Source organism: Polypterus senegalus, chromosome 6 (assembly GCF_016835505.1).
Source record: "Polypterus senegalus isolate Bchr_013 chromosome 6, ASM1683550v1, whole genome shotgun sequence".
NCBI lineage: Eukaryota > Metazoa > Chordata > Cladistia > Polypteriformes > Polypteridae > Polypterus > Polypterus senegalus.
Window position 1 is genome coordinate 191,807,655 of NC_053159.1, and position 6,618 is coordinate 191,814,272.

Below are 6,618 nucleotides of genomic sequence, written 5' to 3' on the forward strand. Positions count from 1 at the left end.
ATAGGGGTAACCCCAACAAACAGATCTGACATCTTATGACAGATTTTTTGGATCCATTAGTAGCTACCAATGAAGAATTAATATGCTGACTATTTAAATGAGCGTTTTTAATTCTTTACATCTGCAGGTGAAAGCTGTTTTTTTTCCTAGAGCATCGTAGATGACAGCATTTGAAGTTGAACCAGAGATTGGGCTGTGATAAAGGTCTGCAGATAAACTAATCATCTGACTCCAAGGAGAACCCAGCCATACCAGAGAGGGAATCAAGTCATGAATCAGGCCATCGATCAGCTGACTACTGGACAACGCACTTCGATTCCAGTTCCAGACATCATGGATACCTGCTGCTAAGAGCTCAACTATGCTGGTGATGTTCGTGGATCCCGAATCATAGATGACATCTGCCTACTTGCGTCCTTTTTGCTTGGGATGTTGGACCCCAACACCTGCTTTGGTCCTTATTAGAGAAGAAAATCTGTCCCACTTTTACTCTGCAGGGCTCCATGTTCTTGCTGAAGCCTACTTTGTCCACTTGTTTGACAAATGGCAACATCTTTTAATTAAAAGTATTTGAACTGTAAAGTTATGAAAGGTATAGAAGGGAAAGCCAATTATTTGTAGACAAAGCAGAATATAGGGATTCCTAAATAATATGTATTTAATGAATGTTTGCAATAATGGGACTACTATATAATTATTATGAATTCCTAGTGGTTAAGAATAGATATTTTTAGATAAATGCTTTGATATGCCTTCTGATATTTTTTATGAGATAATAAGTTACCTTTAAGGACCAATGATTTGGTTATTTGTAAAGTTAATCAGAATTGAATCTAATCTAACATAAGGGATCTATTAGAGATTGTTAAGCGATTGTCATTGCAGAGACAATCCACCATTACTAGTTAGGGTCAGTCCAGTTTAGATATTCTGGGTTATTAATTGTAGTACTATAGCAAATAATCTAGAGATTAACATTAAGGTACATTTATTTAATTGGAAAGAATAATAGTAAGCATATGGGATGACACACACAACTAGTATTTTGGGGATAAGGGACACCTACTATAGGTCAGAACATCCATAACTTCTAGAAGAGGATAAAACAGTTTAGGCTAGCATGTTGATGGTGACACAGGTCAAATGATTAACATCATGGCTTGATAAATATATATGTTATGGAAATCAGTGAAGTGAAGTAATAATTTGGCCCATAGGAGATGGAGTGTCTTATACATACAGTGGGGAGTGTGTGGTCTGTGAATTAAAAAGCCCAAATGAAGTCTGAAGATCTCTGAAGATATGAATCCTTAATAAGAAGCTGGGGTATAACCCTTGAAATTGAAATGAATGTGACCTCACAAATGACCCAGTGATTTGCATTTTGGAAGGTAGTGCTGACGTCTTCCGAAGGGAGGATTGACACCTACTGTCCACAAAATGGCTGAATTAATGTGATGAAGGTGGCTCAAGGTTGAGAGCACAGCTGGGTGTATATTTGGGCAATTTTATGAATGAGTGTGTTAAGATGTGAGCATGGAGAGTTGTGTGAGGACTTTATCTCTGATTGTCATCGTGCACAGTAGTGGCAACCTAAAACGGAGAACTTTTGGAGTTATTTAAGATAAATATTTGTGCCATCTGTATCAGCACCAACAATATTATTTATTGTTCTGATTGTAGATGAAACACAATGAATTAGGTACATTAAATAGTTACTTCACCATATTTAGGAATTGGGACATACATTATGTGTTTAGTGTAAATCCATCTTAGAAAGGAAAGGTAAAACCAATATAATTAGTATTAGCTTTATTTGAACCTGGGAATCATGGGGGTTCATGTTAGTGAAGCAGAAATTACTCTCTTAATGGTATTGTTATATATTTGAATGGTATGTTGTTGCTTATTATTACCAGTTTCCTAATTAGTTATTACTAGAGTTGCTGTCAATCAAGTGTGCATCCAATTTCTTGAACCATGGACATCTTCAGTTACAGATTTTTATTCTTTTCTTGATGACAATGTGGATGATGAAATACCAAATCAGAAGAAACTCCTTGGGTGAAGTGCTAGTAACCGCTCCCCAGGGAGAGGACCCTCTACGGTGTGCAAAGTACGTGGGTTGAAGAAAAAATGTCATTTCACTGGAAAAACATTTCTCCAAGCAAAGAAAAACACTTCTTATGGACAATTGTTTTATTATTATTATTATTTTCTGTTTTATAATAACACTATTTTGTGACTTCCATGGATTATATGATATTCCTATGATGTTTAAATTTATCTGCACCTGTGATTGATTATGCATATGTTTGACTGTTAGGGTCGGGCCAGGAAGTCTTTTACTCCTCTTAGTTGATTGATGGGGCAGATGTTTGGCTCCTGTGCCACCAGAGGAGGGGTACGGGTGGTGAAGATTGAGAAGAACTGCGAGGGGTCCGTATTGGGCTCCGAAGAAGAATTGAATCAACATCCCCTACCTTTCTTTTGAAATCAGGTTAGATGTTGAGGTTTGATTAAACCTCAAAAGGGAGGAATGTAGAAGGAACATTTATTAGCATAAGAGAATAGCAAATTAGCATATAGAGCCATAGAAAGTAATTAAAAGCTTCTAAAACATTAGATTAAGCATAAATTAGAATATAAAAGCAAAATACGATAGGTCTAGCAAATGGTTAACTAAAAAATCAGTTATATTGCATTATTTTATAGGCTTACGGCAAATTTTCCAAAGTAATGAAAAGAACAGCTAAAAGATGCAGCGAAATCAGTTTTGGACAGGATAAGAGTGGAGGACATCTGTGAGTCAAGGCTAGGAAGAGATAACATGGAGAGGAGGCCTCGAAGAGCAGCTGGACTGATGAATCAACAAAAGGCCTTTTACTACAAACAAGGTCACACTGTAATGCATCTTAGCAAATGCAGGCATTAGTAAAAATATTATAAGAATATATTAGCAATTAACTTTGGTGTAGAAATTAAGACAAATCAAGCATGGCAAGCAATGATCAAATGAAAGCACATACTATACTTCTTTTTAATTAAAGCTTAAGCTTCAGGTCACTATTGTAAAAAGTTTGGAAAACCTAAGAGAGGAAAACCCATATATGGATTTGAAGCCTTGGCCAGTTAGAGAAAATGGGAACAGAATAGAAAGAGAACACATTCCATAAGAGGTTCCCATAGAAACTCGAGATTTGGTCGGATGGGAGTAAAAAGGGAGTCAGTGGAGGTAAGCAAACCAGCTCATTAGAGCAAGGTCAGAAAAGATACGAAATTACATCAAGAAAGTCCAAAGATGGAAAGAGGAAGTCTTCCACCTAGTCCTAGACCAATCAGAATAAGCCAGACAGACACCAAGAGGAACAATGGACAGTAAGACCAGGTGTAAAATGAATTAATGAGCTAAAATGATAAAATTGTTATAAAAACTCCAATGGCTGTAATGATCTTTGCTCAATCTAATTTGGCCGTATTGGGTGGAGTCCTTAGAATTTTAAGGATTTATTGCAATAAATCAACCACAAAAAATTACGTCTGTCTATCTTGAGTTCCAATAACCTTTATTTTTAGGTAAAAAGCCTTCTGATGATGAATTGTTCGCCACGACAATGGGCTCATAAGAAATGCAGACCACCAGACCCCTCACCTGCCTGCCTGCCCGTCTTTAACATGGAGAGGCAGTCCAGTAAATCAGAGGAAAAATTAAAAAAAAAGCAAACTGCATATGGCAGACGGCACCCCAACTCCCTTTAGTTGGCAATCCACATAGTGAACAGCAGACACCTCTACAAATGTGCCACAGACTGCCTGCAGGGGGCGCTGCTTCTGTCTGTCAGTATCTTCTTATAGGATAAAGGAGACCTTTAATTGGCCAACACGGACACGTCATTTCACCCTTCTGTCTCCTGTATCAATCTATGGCTAATGTGGAAAAATACAAAACCTCTTGATCAATCTGGTGAACGTGATAAGAGCCATGTAAAATTCTGCTTGCCCATAGCGAACGTGACAAAGGGTCATGAAGACCCTGCGTGTCCAAAGTGTGCGTGCCAAGTGCTACTTCTTGTTTTAAGGTTACTACACAAAAAACCACAAGTGTGGACTCATTGAGCCCCAAACTAAGGATACTAACAGATGTATTCCACCTGTAGATTTCTGGTAATGCGGATTCAGGCTAATATTTTGAAATACTTGTGTAACTAAAGTCAGAAGACAAAAGCCCTATAAAAATTTGGGACACCGACCCCTCGGGGCAGGTGTCCTAGGACTGTGCTTCTCTGTCATTTAACCTTTGCCTGGTGTGTATTAATAAAAGATTTTTATTAACTTTAATTAATTATCTCTCTCTGTCTTCAGTCACAAGAAACGACACCATAGAAAAAAAAGTGTCAACACTAACACGGCTCTGTGGCTGTCCGTTTGTCTGTCCAGGATTAAATCACCTGCAGCTCGCAAACCGTTTCACCTATTGACTTGAAATTTGGTACACAAACACTATGTGACGTCTACGGTCTGCCTTCAGCGGGATGATTTTTATTACTCTATTTTTAATTTTATTGTAGAATCAACTCTCTGTAGCGTGCAGCACAGCGGCCGTGTGGCGCATGTGTGTGGGCGCCGTTCTCATTCCCTACCACCTTCGCTAATCATTCTTGAGGCAGATTGAAGAAGTGAAAAAGTAAAGAAAATGTACTAAGTAACTGCAGCATGAAAACTGACTTCATCAGTTTTAACTCGAAAAGATGGCGATGAAGAGAAGAGAAGCAGCGGGCCGCTAGGGTGAAGAGAGAGAAGAGCTGCTCAGGAGACAACAAGCCCATCAACCTCTGAGCAAACGAATGTTAAAAACGTACGGAGAAAGAGGATGAAGACTAAGAATACTCGAGGCAAGTGGATTCACTGCACATAATCGTTAAAGCAGTGTGCCGTTACTGGTCTTCTTATATAATATGCTAGCGCGGCTGTCCGTTTGCCTGTCCGGGATTTTAAATCGCCTATCGCTTATAAACAGTTTGACACGTTGACCTGAAATTTAGTACACATTATACTGTGTGACGATTACTATCCGCTTTCGGGGGGACAATTGACCTCTAAGGATATTCCTCTTATTATTTTATTGCAGAATCAACTCTCGGCAGCGGGCAGCAGGGCGCCATTCTCATCGCTACCACCTTCGCCGTCACTTCCCCTACCTCTTCATATCTTAAATCATTCCTGAGGCAGATTGAAGACTTAAGTGCCAGCTTAAGTGAAAAATTAAGGAAAACGTACCAAGTAATTGCAACGCAAACATCAGTTTTAACGTAAGAAAGACGCGGGCTGCTAGGGTGGAGAAGAGAGGAGCTGCTCAGGAGACAGCAAGCGCATCAACCTCTGAGCAAACGAATGGTAAATGTACAGAGAAAGAGGAGGACAACTAGGAATACTCAAGTCAAGTGGATTCACTGCACGTTCTTGTTATAGCAGTGTGCCGTTACTGGTTTGATACAACGCTTCCCATGGAGCTTACTGGTACATTAAAAGTTACAGACAGGCACCATAGACATTGGTCATATTCCAGATGCATCCTTGAAGTTTAAATGTCATTTATGTCTTCTGTAGACCAAAGCAATCCACAGCGGGGGCTCAGTCTCTCCTGTGTCTCATCATCTTCTCCACACAACTCTCTTAAACGTCCTCCATGAAACCCACACAAACACCCGCCAAGCTCCCCAGAATCCAAACAGAATTTCCCAAAATGCTTTGTGCCCAAAACTCAGCCAAACAAACAAACAAACAATCTGCGATTTTGTCCCTTTTACTATGAAAGGCGCTAAATGAAGAGGCAGTGCCTCGGGCTCCACTGCTGCGGTCAATAACGTGAGGATGTGGTCTGTGAATTGGGTTTCTGCCGTAACTCGGTTTAGCGATTGCTACTACGTATAAAGCTCTTTGAGCTAATTTTATCAAGTCAAGTTGGGGAGCCTGCACTGGTACGACGGGTTTCCGCACCCACCACACGACGAAACGGCTCAGGATCTCGGCTGGCAGCAGCCCAGGCAGACGCACGGTCCACTCCCACCCTCCGGAAATGACCCTCTATCTGCCGCAGCCGGGTGTTAGGAGGGCGACCCCTTGGCATGGTCCACCCACTCGGGTCCCCAACAATGAGGATCCTGCGAGCCGGATCACCCTCGGGTAATCACGCCACATGGCTGTAGTGCCGTAACGGACACTCGCTTACAGTGCAGGTCATGTGCCTCATTCGGGACTCCATGAGCAACACAAAGTCAAACCAGCAGGACCCTCTGAAGAGACGCACATGAAGGAGTCCAGTCTTCAGCTGAGGTCACTGGATAGCGTCCATGTCTCACAGCCACATAGCAAGACCACTTTTATGTATGAAAATAAATATAGGACAGAAATAAATACTGTTATTGTGTGCTGCAGATGGACATTTGTGGAGTTTGTCACTTGTTAACGAGACATTGGCCCAAGTACAAGGGTCTGCCCACAACCCCACCGCTGCCCCAAAGTCACACTTTAGACCCTCCGACTCGGAGCCCCTTTAACTCACTAGCAGCCTCCCCATCCCCCAGCCATGCTGCGTCAGAGCGGGACATCGAGTGCCCC